This window comes from Grampus griseus (assembly GCF_964374135.1).
Source record: "Grampus griseus genome assembly, chromosome: 2".
NCBI classification, from domain to species: Eukaryota; Metazoa; Chordata; class Mammalia; order Artiodactyla; family Delphinidae; genus Grampus; species Grampus griseus.
The window spans coordinates 95,201,747-95,217,052 of record NC_139018.1 but is presented as its reverse complement, the minus strand read 5'-3'; the positions used below and the strand labels follow the sequence as shown (position 1 = coordinate 95,217,052).

Here is a 15,306-nt window from a genome sequence, read left to right as displayed (position 1 = left end):
ACAAAGATCACTGGAATAGAAGAGATCCCAGAAAGAAGCCCACACACTTATATTTAATTGATTTATGACAAAGCAGGCAATATGGAGAAAAAACTTTCTCTTCAATAAGTGGTACTGGGGAAATTGGTCAGCTACATGGAAAATAATAAAATTAGAGTATTTTAGCACACCATATATAAAATATACGCAAAACTGAATAAAGACCTAAATGTAGGACCCTAAAGCCCTAGAGGAAAATACAGAACATTCTTCAACATAAATGATTGCAAAAGTTTTGGGTTCAGTCTACTAAGGCAAATGAAACGAAAGCAAGAATAAACAAATGGGACTTCACTAAACTTAAAAGATTTTGCACAGCAAAGGAAACCAAAGACAAAATGAAAAGACCACCTGCTGAAGGAGAGACAATATTTGCACATGATAAGAGGTTAACACCAAAAAGATGACCAAGCAAGGGTTCATATCTAAACTACAGAAACAGCACATACAACTCAATATCAGAACACCCAAAATCTTTATTAAAAATATGAGAAGACCTAAATAGACATTTTTCCAAGGAAAAAATACAGATAGACAGCCAGAACTCACAAAGATGCTAAACATAGCTAATCTGGCAATAAAATGTAAATCAAAACAATGAGATATATCACCTCAGGCTTGTCAGAATGGCTGTTATCAAAAAGGTCACAAATAACAAAGGTTAGTGAGGATTGGAGAAAAGGAAACTCTTGTACACTCTTGATGTGAATGTGAAGTAGTGCAGCTACTGTGGAAAGCAGAATGGAGGTTCCACAAAAAACTAAAAACAGAACTACCATAATATCCTGCAATTTCACTCCTGGGTATATAAGAAGAAGACAAAAACACTATTTCAAAAACATAACTGCACTCCAATGTTCATAACAGTGTTATTTGCCATAGCCAAGATATAGAGTCAAACTAAGTGTTCATCAATAGGTTAGGGGATAAAAAAGATTTTCTATGATGACTTCAGCAAAAAATGAAATTTTGCCATTTGCAAGAACATGGATGGACCTGGAGGGTATTATGCTTAGTAAAATAAGCCGCAGAGAAAACAAGCTTGGTAGGTTATTACTTACACGTGGCATCTAAAAAATTGAATACAACAACAACAAAACAGACTCACAGATTAAAGAACAGACTAGTGGTTACCAGCAGGGAGAGACAGGATGGAGGAGCAAAATAGTGGTAGAAATTCTGAGGAAGAATCCACTATGTATAAAATCAATAATCTACAGTGACGTACTGTGTAGCATGGGGAATAGAGCCACTCTTCTATAATAAGTATAAATGGAGAAATACCTAAACATTAATGAAGTACTATGTGTTGTACCTCTGAAACTAATATAATAATGTAAATTAACTATAGATCAATAAAATATAAAGTAGGAAACAAAAAAGAGGAGATTATTAGGTAGAAATCAATTAAATAAACACAAGTTTTGGAAATCAAGGAATTAAAAAACAACATGTAAGACACAACAATGGCATTTAAAGTGTACGATCTATTCACTTAAAAGAAATTATTTAAGTGGTGAAAAATGGTACCCATTCTCACCATTTTGTATACCTAAGATAAATTATCTACAAAAATATGTTACAAATATTCACTCAAAAAGAAAGAAAATTTGAATTCACCACTTTTAGTATACAAATTTAATAACGAAGTCTCTATGTAACATTGATTTGAGTAAGTTCTGTTAGCCACTTCTAGTTTGTGATGTAAAATCTTTTAAACCATAAAAATCAGCCTTTCTACATTATTCCATTAGACATACATAGAACTTAAAAGAAATGAGAAGACAGAACAATCAACCAAGAAGGTGAATTTACTGAGAAACAGTCGTTCGTTCTCCCTCCTCCTTTTCTTTCCCTCCTTTTCCAGGTCTCTTTCGATTCCAATGAAAAGAAGTCTTGAGAATTCTGAGAATATTTCTTTCAGGTCTTCAAATCACCATACCTACATCCTCTGCCACAACTACACACACAGGAACAAAAATAAACCTGTGCTATCTACTCATGTAGGAGGGATTCGTGCAAAATAAAATCCTACATGGAGACCAACAGTTGAGTTTTCTACCTGTTCTTTATAATGTCCTTCCATTATAGTAAATCCCACACATTATGAGGCAGAAGGGGTTATGTGAGCTCTGCCTTGAAGTCAAAAACTCGCAGTCATTTCAAGTACCTGGTGATCATAGGGTATATCCAGGGAAGGTGCCATCCCCCTTGGGGGTGGACAGTGAATGGGCTCCCACAGCCATGCACCTCCTGATGTACAGATTCTGGAGAAACAAAGGGCGGTCACACCACAGTCAGCCTGTCAGGCTGTCGGGCCACTGGGCAACCCCACCAGCCTGCAAGTGACCCCTCAGTTGCTGAAAGCAAAACTCTGTCCCCCCTGTGAAGCCAGGTAATTTGGGCCAGAGAGTCAGAGGAGACCGGTAATCAACTCCTCCTCTCTGCTCATCTCCTTGGGGTTACAACAACCCCATCTCCAAACACAACTCTGATCCTGGAGTGCCAAAGTGGGAGTGCAGGTGGGCTCTGCCGGTGCTTTAGCACCCTCTGGAGGCTGTCTTCTCTAATGGCAACTCTCAGCCCTTCCTCCTCCTCCTTCCCTAGTCCTGGGGGCTGCCATGCCCTCTGCAGCTGCTGGCCTGATTTCATTATCCTTTTTTCTCCAATTACAACGAAGTGTCCTACAGAGGTTTGGAATCTCTTGAAGAAGGAGGATCTTTTAGTCAATACACCTTAACCGTGAGAATCTGGTTTCAAGAATGAACCTGAAATACTGTATTTTTCTCCTGATGATTCCAAGGAGAGACAGCTCAAGTTTTCTAAATCATAAGAAAAACCAAGGTAAATATGATATTCTGAGCCAGAGATGAAAAAGCAGTTTTTAGCGCTCCCTCCTCATGTCATATGACCGGGATTTAAATCAATCAACTGCCACTGCTTTTTAAATCACATGACCCAACTTTAAATCAATCAGCTGCTTCCCTGTAACTCACGTGACTTGGCTTTGAATAGTAAGAAATGCAGAGGTATAAAAATGATGTTCTGAACAATAAATGGAAAAACAACATTTCAGAAAGTTTTTTTCTTTTCAAATGGACCATTCATTGCATACAGGGTAAAGGATTCTCTTCTGGATTTCTTGAACTGTAAACACATACAATGTCTCCCTTGGCTTGATTGACTTAGGTTTTTGGGGGTTTTTGCTGTTGTTGTTAACATCTTTATTGGAGTATAATTGCTTTACCATGTTGTGTTATCTTCTGCTGTATAACAAAGTGAATCAGCTATTCGTATACATACACCCCCATATCCCCCCCTCTTGCGTCTCCCTCCCATCCTCCCTATCCCACCTCTAGGTGGTCACAAAGCACTGAGCTAATCTCCCCCTGTGTTATATGCAGCTGCTTCCCACTAGCTATCTATTTCACCTTTGGTACTGTATATATGTCTATGCCACTCTCTCACTTCATCCCAGCTTACCCTTCCCCCTCTCTGTGTACTCACGTTGGTTCTCTACATCTGCTTTTTATTCCTCAGCAGCGACTCCTGCAAGGGGTGGATACTTACTTTTATGCTCAGGGGAAATCCCCTAGTTTGTATTTTTATTTGCAGTATGCAGGCCTCTCACTGTTGTGGCCTCTCCTGTTGCGGAGCACAGGCTCCGAACGCGCAGGCTCAGTGGCCATGGCTCATGGGCCCAGCCGCTCCGCAGCATGTGGGATCTTCCTGGACCGGGGCATGAACCCGCATCCCCTCCATCGGCAGGCGGATTCCTAACCACTGCGCCACGAGGGAAGCCCCCTAGTTTGAATATGATTTGAGTTTGATCCTGTGAAACCAACAGAACTTCCCACCAGAGATAAATGAGGAGATTCTGGCCTTTATTAGTATGCACGGTGAACATGGCTGTCCTGGTTGTACTTGCCAACCCTCCTATTTTACCCACCTATTTTTATCCATCTTCTTCCCTGTGAGTACCTTTGACCAACCCTGAGCTCAGACTCCTGACCTATTACAGTGACTTTGTCAGCCTTTCTTTAAAAATGGACAGGTAGGGCTTCCCAGGTGGCGCAGTGGTTGAGAGTCCGCCTGCCAATGCGGAGGACACGGGTTCGTGCCCCGGTCCGGGATGATGCCACATGCCGTGGAGCGGCTAGGCCCGTGAGCCATCGTCGCTGAGCCTGCACGTCCGGAGCCTGTGCTCTGCAACGGGAGAGACCACAACAATGAGAGGCCCACATACTGCAAAAAAAAAAAAAAAAAAAAAGAACAGGTAATAAAATGAATTTAACCTAGAAGCAGCAGCTCAGTAAGGGAAATAAAATCATCAGAAGTTATCTAATCACAGCCATAGCCATCCAGGGCTCTGTCTTATCTGCTGGGGCATAAGAATGTGACCTTCCTAAACTTGAAGGGCATCCAATCAAATAAGTAAAGGTGTCGCTCACCTCTGGCTCTTGGAGGGATTGCTAGGCAGTCTACCCAGTGTATACTAATTGGAAAACACTGTCACGGTTTTGAAACACCTATGTTCAAGGAAAGCTTTTGGGGTGCATGAGGAAGGTTTCTTTTTGACATCAAGCATAAAATAAATCACCAAGCTCTTTGAGCACAGGGGTACTTAAGAGGGAAGTAGAAGGAAGGAATGGGCAGAAAAGACGACCTCCTCTGAAGTGAAGATCGTTTTTCCAAAAGAGAAGGATTTAGTCTCAGTTTAAGGAGAACACTTTTAAATAGCTGGGACAGCTCCAAACTGCAGTTTAGGGAACGAGTGCTTCAAAAGAACAGTGCTTTAAAAGTCCTGGCAAGGCAGCAAGAGGATGAAGAGTTGGTTTTGCATAGTTTTGAACACAGGAGTAAAGAAGCAGAGACATCTCTGACTAAACGGCCCTGAGATCCTATGGTATCAATGCGTCTGTTGCAGGGGGCATGGGGTGTGGGAGGCAATATTTCTCTCTCAACAACTCCCAGGGCAGCCACCCCTCCCTACCCCACCCCCACACTCCTTTCACCCTTCTTCCCTCCACTGTTGGGTCCCCAGGGACAGCACTTCCTAAGCAGGAGCCCTCAGGCACCATCTCTGCAGTCTGGATTCTTCCTGGAGCCTGGAAAGTTCTGGGACAGGAAGGCAGGTCTGCAAGGCCGCTGGGGTGCAGTCGGACCTGGAGGCCTGGAGGGGAACTGAAGCCCTGAAGCCCACCCACGTCCTTGAAGCCAAAGGAGGAACACATCCTCTTAACAGTACTTCTCAGGGGTCAGCGTGCTCCCTACTGGACGGTGATCCATACTCACTTGAGGCAGCAAGGACTGCCTCTAACTGGCCCGCTCGATTCCGCCTTAAGGGTCCTCCCACATGTGTGAGAGCGCAGGCCCCGGTTCTCCTTAGTCAGCTGAGGCCAGGGCTGCGGGGGTCCCTCCAGTCCCATCCCCACCCCCTTCTTCTAGGACTGTAACTAATACAAAAAAGAGCACAGAAGAATTGGATGAACCAAGGGACCTGGGAGTCTGGGTATGAGTTTGAAGACCAAGAACCTAAGGCACAATTACATATGATTGGAGACTCTTGTGGGGTGTGTGTGGGGAGGTTAGGAAGCTGAGAAGCTGAGTGGACCTGATGAGTCCAGCCCCTGGACACCACACAGCCCCGCCCCCCTTCTCTGCCATCAGACAAGGGGTGCCGCAACTCCAGCCGGCACTCTGCACTTCCCCCTCCCTGATTCTCCTCCAGAAGAGCAGATGGCCCCCCTCTGAGGGCAGGGGCAAGACAAGGCACCAAGTCCCCCTGCACTAAGGCACTACTGGAAGCTCTTCCTGAACAGCAGTGCTGGCTTGGAGCGAACCCGAGCACCGCCAAAGTTGGTCTCGTCCTGCAGCTGAGAGAAGCGGGGTTTAAGTCAGCTGCCATGGCTTTAAATCAATCAGCCCCCCCGCTTTAAGTCAGGTGACCCGACTTTAAATCACTGTGTGCCCCTCAAGCCTGCAACTTCTAAAGTTCGGAACTTCACTTTGATCCCAGCAGCTCACATAGCTGAATGCACACTGTAGTCACCCCCAAGCCTGGCTTAGAGGCAAGATATAAGGTAAGGGGATGGGCGTGCACTCACGGTGATGAGGGTGTACTTCATGTACCAGAACGGTCTAGGTACTCTGGGGTACAGCAAGCAGTGCACGATACAGCAGCTCCCTGGCAAAGCTGGTGATGCACAGGGAGAGTGGGCACACCCAGGCATGCAGAGGTTCCAGGGCGGGAGCTGGGGCACAGCCAGCCGGGAGGGTCTGAAAGCGGAGGATCTGAGCCTTCTCGAGAAAGGCAGACACCGAGGATGGATGAGAAACAAAGACCAGATGAAATATGGATTTGAAAAACACACCCTGCTCTTGAAATTGGGGTGGGGGCACACCAGATTTGAATCTTCTTACTCCCTAGTACCTAGTGCTTTCTCATTTGCCCAATTACTTATGAAATTTACTGATAAGATCTAGCCCATAGAATACTGCATTTGTAGTCGTATCGCGTGTTAAAAGTTTCTATAGTGGAATAATCTTTTCTACAAGAAACATGTACACTACCTGACATAAATTAAAACCCCTCTTTCTGAAGTTCTATACCGGACTTCCCTGGTGGTGCAGTGGTTAAGAATCTGCCTGCCAATGCAGGGGACATGGGTTCGAGCCCAGGTCAGGGAAGTTCCCACATGCCAAGGAGCAGGTATGCCCACGCACCACACCTACTCAGCCTGCAAGACCACAACTACTGAAGCCCGCACGCCTAGAGCCAGTGCACCACAGCAAGCGCAGCAAGAGAAGCCACCGCAATGAGAAGCCCGTGCACCGCAACAAACAGTAGCCCTGGCTCGTCACAACTAGAGAAAGCCCGTGCATAGCAACGAAGACGCAACGCAGCCAAAAATTAATTAATTAATTTTTTTTTTTTTTAAAGTACTATATCCTTCTGTACAACTTCTCTGGGAAGAACAGAGAGATGGCGTGAGAGAGTGAGAAAGACCGATATTTAGTGCACATCTCTCATGCAAGTGCTCTGCTGGCTCAGATATATTTATCCCAACTTTACAAAGGAGGAAATAAGCTCAGAGAGGTTTCGTAATTTTCCCAAAGCCAAACAGCTATTGAGTGGCAGAACCAGGATCTGAACCAAGTCTGTTACCTTCAAAGCCTAAGTCCTCATCACAACAAAACTCAATATTTACATTTATCGAATTACATTGAAAACTGGGGAGTTCTTGGCACAATCCTGAATAAGAGTGAGAAAGAAAGAAATAGCATTCCTCCTACAGTCAACCAAAATTTTTGGAGAAGCTGCCAGATGCCTGGCCCTTTCTGGGGTTCAGCAGTGATCACGACAGGAAGAGTCCTGCTTCCATGAACCATGCAGTGGGGAAGAGAGACTGGTGCAACTCGGGTGAGGGATTTCACCTTGCTGGGCCTCTGTTTTCTCATCTGGAAAATGGGATGGGTGCTCCTCATTTCGTGGGATTGTCCAGCCCTCACATTCTCTGATTCCATGAGAGGCATTTGTTTTCCTGTTTCTTTAAAATTCATTCAGGCCCTGAGCCGTGATGAATGCTGTTAGCTGCTCCCCAAATCACTCTATTCCCACCCTTTTCCTGTGATCAGGTCTTTCCCAAAACATGACAATCAGTCAGTCACAGAACTTAAGGGGCACCCAGCAGATAAATTACAACCCTTGCTTCTCAGGAGCTCTGCCTTCTACCTGCCACGTAAACTTAACTCACCTGGCACAAGCTGCCCATCCCTGGTTTCACATCAACGTGATCTCAGGCACAAACCTCCTTGTTTTTCCATTTTGTCTTTATGTAACTTGTTGAAACAACTGTACAAATATGACAAAGATATAAAATCAGGCATCTTCTGCCCCCAGTGCCTACTAATATATGACTTTCTGCAACTGTAATGATAAAGATAGAACATTTCAACATCCTGCTGCCCTTATTATTTGTCATTTTTGCTGATATTTCTATTGAATACATCTTTCAATATTTGAACAATGAACATTTATGTAGGTTGTTCCAGACCCAGCCTTTAGTGGTAAAGGTTTTTATGTTATATTTCTATTATGTTTCCTTTAAAAATCATTATCCTATTTAAATGGATTAAGTCAATTCTATAGGCATTTATCTCATGATACTGATGAAATGAATACCTAGAGGGCAGTACTACAAGTTGATTGGACTTGAGAGCCTCTATTAGCACAGTTAAGTATAAATACTATCTATATGTAAACCAAAGTACATGCTGAGTGAGATTCTCTGACTCTTTTTCACTGTCTGCCCCTCAAGCCTGTGAGAAATGAAATATTTCTTGCCAGCTCAGTAAACAAAGTATGTCACAGTCATCAGCACTTGCAGCCCTCCAGTGTGAGCCGCAGGCCCTGAGTAATTCAGGATATGCAAATAGAGAATGCAGGCCCCAGAGAGCTGAGGTGCATATGAAAGGAAGGATTTCAGTGAGCCCAGACTCTGGCATCTTCCTATACAAAAAAAGCGCTACATTCCTCACGTTGGGAGAGCTGGTTTTCTTTAGTTAAAAATCACCTTTTAATGTTTCCCATTACCTGCGCCAGGTCCCCGCCCTGTCCCCTCCACCCCGATACTGTAGCTCAGGGAGGAAGAAGCGCAGAGAGACTCGGCTGAATAAGGGGCCTGCGAGATTCGGGAGGAGTTTTCAGCCGCTTTCCCCGCAGTCGGGAGGAGAGGCGCTGAGGCTGCAGCCGGACCCTGCTCCACCCTTGCCCAGTTTCCCCTCAGGACGCTCAGGCCGAACCCCTCCCCACGCCCCACAGGCCCCGCGAGCCAGGGGCGAGAGGAGTGACCGAAGTTCCCCGGGACCAGACGCTGGGGGCAGCTCTTTCTGCACAGCAGCGGCGGGTGGCAGCGAACCCCTGTCCCTCAGAAGCTGGTCTTGCGCTGTCGCCCGGGCACCGGACCAGGCGGAGGGTCGTCGCCCACTTACCCGGCCCGCCGTCCGCACGACTGTCGCGGCTTCGGCCGCCGGGGCCTCTCCAGAACCGGCAGCCTCAGTGAGGCCGCCCTCCCCTCGGCCTCCGGGGAGTTCTGTGACGGCGGAGGGAAGAGACCCCGAGCTGCGGGAGTTCCAGCTCTGCGGAAACGCGGGCTCCGTTCTGGGCGCAGAGGGTGGGACCGCTCTGCCCCGAGGCCTTTCGGGAGGGAGGGGGGCGCCGGGGGAGGGAGCCGCCAGGAGCGCAGGGCCCCGTCGGGGTTCCTGGAGGGGAGGCCCGGCCTGGGGGCCCCCCGACTGTGACCGAAGCCCAGGCCTTTTTCCTGGAATCCTACACAAAAAAGTTAGAAAGATACACGGTCTATAGTAAATATTCACAAATGATTGTTGCTGCTGTGCTTACTGTCCTATTAAAGGTGTAAAATCCATAAAACACTTTAAGTTCAAAATTAAATATGAATTTTTACCTTTCTAATTATGTCTCTGCTATTCAAAATTGTCCTTAATGGATCAGAGACTGTGGCATCACTAGTTAAAAATGAGCTTGTTAAAAAATAGAACTCAGGCCCACCGACCTACTGAATCACAATCTGCACTTTTACAATCTCCCCAGTGTACTTGTGTACCCAAGAATAGTTGAAAGGTACATTTCTACCTCGACATGTCTTTTCTGTCTGAGAAATACACACATTTTATCCAATTTGATATAAATAAAACATTCAAAAATGCATATGCCTGTGTTGAAACCATCATTTTATCATTTCTTTTCTAGATAAGTATAGTCTCTATACTGGTTTTGTGAATCACATGCCATACTCTTTTCTTGTAGTTAGAAATAAAGTAGAGAAAGTTACTTTGTAGTGTATATATATATATTTGTGATAATTGAAGACACTCTTCTAAATTAAAACCAGTTCTCTTAACTTGCTGTTTTCTTCTTGGGTCACATTATGAACTCTTCCCGTGGCCACATGGCATGTGTACCTTTAATTTCAGGGACTGCTGACATTCCAGGATATGGCCATAGATTTCTCTCAAGAGGAGTGAGAATGCCTGGACCAAGATCAGTGGGAATTGTACAGGGATGTGATGTTAGAGAAGTATAGAAACCTGCTCTCCTTGGGTGAGGATACCTTCCTTCCAGAATTCCTTATGCTCTAAACGCTCAACCACAGCGTTTAGAGTCCTTCATTCGTAGAATGTCTCCTGGAATCTTCTGCTTCCTACAATAGCGTTACAGATTGCAATGTTCCAGGAAATACTGGGAGTTTGTGGGTATAATTTATCTTATTCTTTTAAAATTGCAGCCTCCCTCAGCCGCATAGCACAGGGAGAGCAGCTTGGTGCTTTGTGACCACCTAGAGGGGTGGGATAGGGAGGGTGGGAGGGAGGGAGATGCAAGAGGGAAGAAATATGGGAACATATGCATATGTGTAACTGATTCCCTTTGTTATAAAGCAGAAAATAACACATTATTGTAAAGCAATTATACTCCAATAAAGATGTTAAAAAAATAATAAAAAATAAAATAAAATTGCAGCCTCCCTTTTCATATACTTTGTAACTGCTTGGGATGTGTCTATATGAACTGTGTACTATATGCTTCTGTTATAGTCCTTACAATATTTTATTGTCTTATTTTCTGTAACAACGTTCCATGGATTCTTTGGGCTTAAGGTATATTAAAAGGGAGACTGCGATTCTGGGACTTCCTTCGTGATGCAGTACTTAAGAATTTGCCTGCCAATGCAGGGGACACGGGTTCAATCCCTGGTCCGGGAAGATACCACGTGCCACGAAGCAACTAAGCCAGTGGGCCACAACTACTGAGCCTGTGCGCCACAACTACTGAAGCCGGTGCACCTTGACTCTGTGTGCCATTTATTTTTTGGATAATAAAACCACCTCTGAGTGATCAAAATTTAGACCAGCTAGTCAAAATGCTTTATCACCTGTTCCTAAAAACACTGATCAACGGAACAAGTTTTACTAGGGATAACAGTGTAATTGTATTCTGGAGTTCATATCGGCAATATGGTTTATGACCTTGATGCTGGATGACGACATTTCAATCGTGTAACTGCTATTAATTGTCTGTTTGTTCAACGATTAAAGTCTCACATGATCTGAGTTCAGACTGGAGTCATCCTGGTTGCTTTCTGTCTATTGCAGGTTTCTTCCAGTACGAAAGGACAAGAGCAATACGGCTTACTTTACAAAAAGTCTGCAAGCTAAATGATGATAAAATCTACATTCAATTAATTTATACATACCTTACTGTAGAACCGGGTTTGTTATGGTGGCAGAGCCCAGTAATTATGTAAAACTGAAACCTTTATCTGCACTGTTTCAAGTCCTCTTCCTAAGAATATGTTTATAATCAACATTCTTTCACAAATGATCCAATTTAATTCACCATAGCATTCCTCATATTAACTAAATGGAAAATCCTAGGCTATATACAAATCCAGAAAGGGCCAAAAATCATCAGCCCCCATGGATTATTACAACCCATTGCTGAGGCATTCAAATTACTTATTAAAGAACCTCTATGTCCATCAACATCATCAATTTATATATTATTTCCCCAATGCTAGCCTTATCCCTGTCTCTCACAACATGAATTCCTCTTCCCGTATCTTATCCACTAATTAATATAAATGTAGGCATATTATTTATATTAGCCATATCAAGCCTAGCCATTTATTCCATCCTCAGATCTGGATGAGCTTCACATTCAAAATACTCACTCACTGGAGCTCTAGGGACAGTAGCACACACAATCTCATATGAAGTAACGTAGCAGTTATTCCATTCTCGGTCTTACTGATAAATGGATCATTTACACTTTCAACAGTAATTATTACACGAGAACACCTATGACTAATTTTCTCCTGACCCCTACCCAGAATTTGATTATCTCCGCAGTAGCAGAAATCCAATGAAGCCCCACTTGATTTCACAGAAGTCGAAACAAAACCTGTATATGTCTTCAATGTAGAAAATGTAGCAGGCCCATTCACCCCGTCCTTCCTAGAGAATATGTCAATTTCCTTATAATAAACATTTCCACAACAATCTATTTTTAGGAGCATTGGACAATCCCTAGGTGCCAGAATTATATACAGCCCAAGTCACCATTAAAACACATCTAACAATCTCCTTTCTATGAATTCGAGCATCCTACCCACAATTTTGATATGATCAACGTATACATCTCTTATAAAAAGTTTTTTTACTACTGACATTAGCCCTATATATATGAGGGTTTTTCTCACTACCTGTCATCATACCAGGCAACCCACCACAAACTTAAGAAATATGTCTGACAGAAGAGTTACTTTGATAGAGTAAATCATAGAGGTTTCAATGCTCTTATTCCTGGAATTGAATTCTTCCTAAGAATTTTACATTCTCCATGCTACCACTTTACACCACATGCTATATAGTAAGGTTCTCTAAGTAAGCTTCAGGCCCATACCCCCAAAATGTTGTTGTATATCCTTCCTTTACTAATAAACTCTCATTGTTTTTACTATCATTTTACTGACCATTTTCTCAGGAAACATAATTGTATAACAAGCTCACACTGGTTAATGGTATCCCCATTCTAATAAAAAACATGAACCCATAAGCTACAGAAGCATCCAACAAATGTTTCCTAAAACGATCCACCACATCAATACTACTTATAATGGCTATTATCATTAATCTAATATACTCTGGTCAAAGAACACAAAGAATAACAAAAATCTTTAATCCAGCAGCATCCACCCTCATGACAATCGCCCCTTGTCACAAAAGTAGGACTTTCCCCATTTCACTTCTGAGTGTCTGAAGTCACACAAGGCATCCCATGAACAGCAGGCCTGATGCTATCAGCCTGACAAAATTGCACCCCTATCAGTTTTATATCACATGTCACCATCCATCAAGCTAAATATACTATTAATCATAGTGATATTATAAATCATAGCTGGAGGCTGAGGCAGACTTGGCCATACTCACCTGGAAAAAATTACACCCTCCTCATCAATTGTCCATATAGGATGAATAACAGCTATTATAAAGTATATTCCAATTATAACAATCCTAAACATACTAATTTATATCATAACAACACTCTCTTCTTCTTATTTATGCCCAGATCATGTACTACAAGAGTATCGTTATCACACACATGAGATAAAACACCTCCCATCACAATCCTTTTCCTCACCATTATAGTATCATTAGGACATCACCCATCACTATCAGGGTTTTTACCCAAATGAGTAATTATCCAAGAGATAACAAAAATGATAACATCCTTCTACCAACACTAATAGCTAACATAGCAGTCCTCAACATATATTTCTACTTGCAGCTAACATACTCCACATCACTAACTATGTTCCCTTCATTAAACAACACAAAAATAAAACAATTTGAACATACAAAGAAATAACCTTCCTATCATTACCAATCATAATATCCACACGATTACTACACATAACACCCATTCTATCAGTGCTGGACTAGGAATTTAGGTTAGATCAGACCAAGAGCTTTCATAACCCTAAACAAGTAAAATTTACTTAATTCCTAAAAATAAGGATTGCAAGCCTTCATCCTACATCAATTGAATGTAAAGCAAACATTGTAATTCAGCCAAATCTTTACGAGATTGATGAGTTTTAACCCCAGGAAACTTTAGTTAACAGGCCAATCCTCTAGTCAACTGGCTTCAGTCTACTTCTGCTTCATTTGAGAAAGAAAAAAAAGACAGGAAAATCTCTGGCAGAAGTTTAAGCTGCTTCTCTGAAGTTACAATTCAATTTGTTGATTCAGCACAGGGTTTGCGAGAAAGAGGGCTCAATGTGTCTTTACATTTACAGTCGAATGCTAGCTCAGTCTTTTTACCTCTGTTCATACACTGCTGATTATTTTCAACAAATCACAAAGATATCAGCATTTTGTATTTACTATTTGGTGCTTGAGCTGGAGTAGCAGGCAGCACCTTAAGTATATTAATGCAGGCTGAGCTATGCTAACCTGGAGCGCTACTTGGAGATGCCCAAATCTGTAAGGTAGTCATAACAGTCCCTGCACTTGTAATAATTTTCTTTAGAGTTGTACCCATTATGATTGCAGAGTTTGAAAACTGACTTGGCCCACTAACAACTCAGACACCTCAGGGAGCATTTCCCCCAAAATATCATGTAAAATTTTGACTACTTCCCCCATCATTCTTACTTCTACTCATATCACCAATAGTAGAAGCAGGTTCTGGTACCAGTGGAATCCCATATTCAGCTCTAGCCTACAATCTGGCCCACGCAGGAGCCTCTGTCAACCTAACCATTTTCTTCTTACATTTAGCCCGTGTCTCTGTAACTCTTGGTATTATTACTTTTATTACTATAGTCTTTCATACAAAACCAGCAGTCATATCCCAATACCAAACACCACTATTAGTTTAATCTTCCCCAACTATAGCCATATTACTATAATTACCAGTGTCAGTCCGAGCAGCCAGAATTGCCATACTGTTAAGAGATAGAAGTCTAAACACTACTTTCTTTGACCCTTCAGGAGGAGACCGAATCCTATACCAACACCTATTTTGATTCTTTGGTCACCCTGAAGTCTGTATTCATGGCCTACCAGGGTTTGTTATAAACTCACATATCATTACATACTATTTAGGACAAAAAGTGCCTTTCAGCTATTTGGGAATAGTATGAGTCATGTCCACTGGCTTTTTAGGATTTCTCTTGTGGCCCCATCATATGTTTACCATAGGGATAGCTGTCAACTCAGGAGCACACTTTGCATCAGCTACCGTAATTACTTCTATCCCTACAGGAGTAAACGTATCTAGCTGATTAGCAACTCTTTCTTTAATTTTTCTCCTTTTTTTTGGCTGCGTTGGGTATTGGTTGCTGCACGTGGGCTTTCTCTGCTTGCCATGAGCGGCAGCTACTCTTCGTTGCGGTGCGCGGCCTTTTCATTGCAGTGGCTTCTCTCGTTGCAGAGCATGGCCTCTAGGCGCGTGGGCTTCAGTAGTTGTGGCTTGCGGGCTCTAGAGGGCAGGCTCAGTAGTTGCGTCGCACGGGCTTTTTGCTCCGCGGCATGTGTAATCTTCCCAGACGAAGGCTCGAACCCGTGTCCCCTGCATTGGCAGGCGAATTCCTAACCACTGCGTCACCAGGGAAGTCCCTGGTTAGCAACTCTTCACGGAGGTAATACTGTATTACCTCCCACTATATTATGAGTTTTAGGCTT

At 43.2% G+C, this 15,306-nt stretch overlaps 1 pseudogene across 1 annotated transcript in view; it reads right to left on the bottom strand.

The window, feature by feature from the left end:
• Positions 1 to 14,566, bottom strand: part of LOC309819283 (RAD52 motif-containing protein 1-like) — a 45,177-nt pseudogene extending 30,611 nt beyond the window's left edge. The window contains exons 1-2 of the transcript in view: positions 14,536 to 14,566; positions 9,034 to 9,370 (exon numbers count right to left, since the gene is read on the bottom strand). The product of the transcript in view is annotated as an RAD52 motif-containing protein 1-like (transcript). The remainder of the gene's footprint in view (positions 1 to 9,033; positions 9,371 to 14,535) is intronic.
• Positions 14,567 to 15,306: the final 740 nt, after the last annotated feature.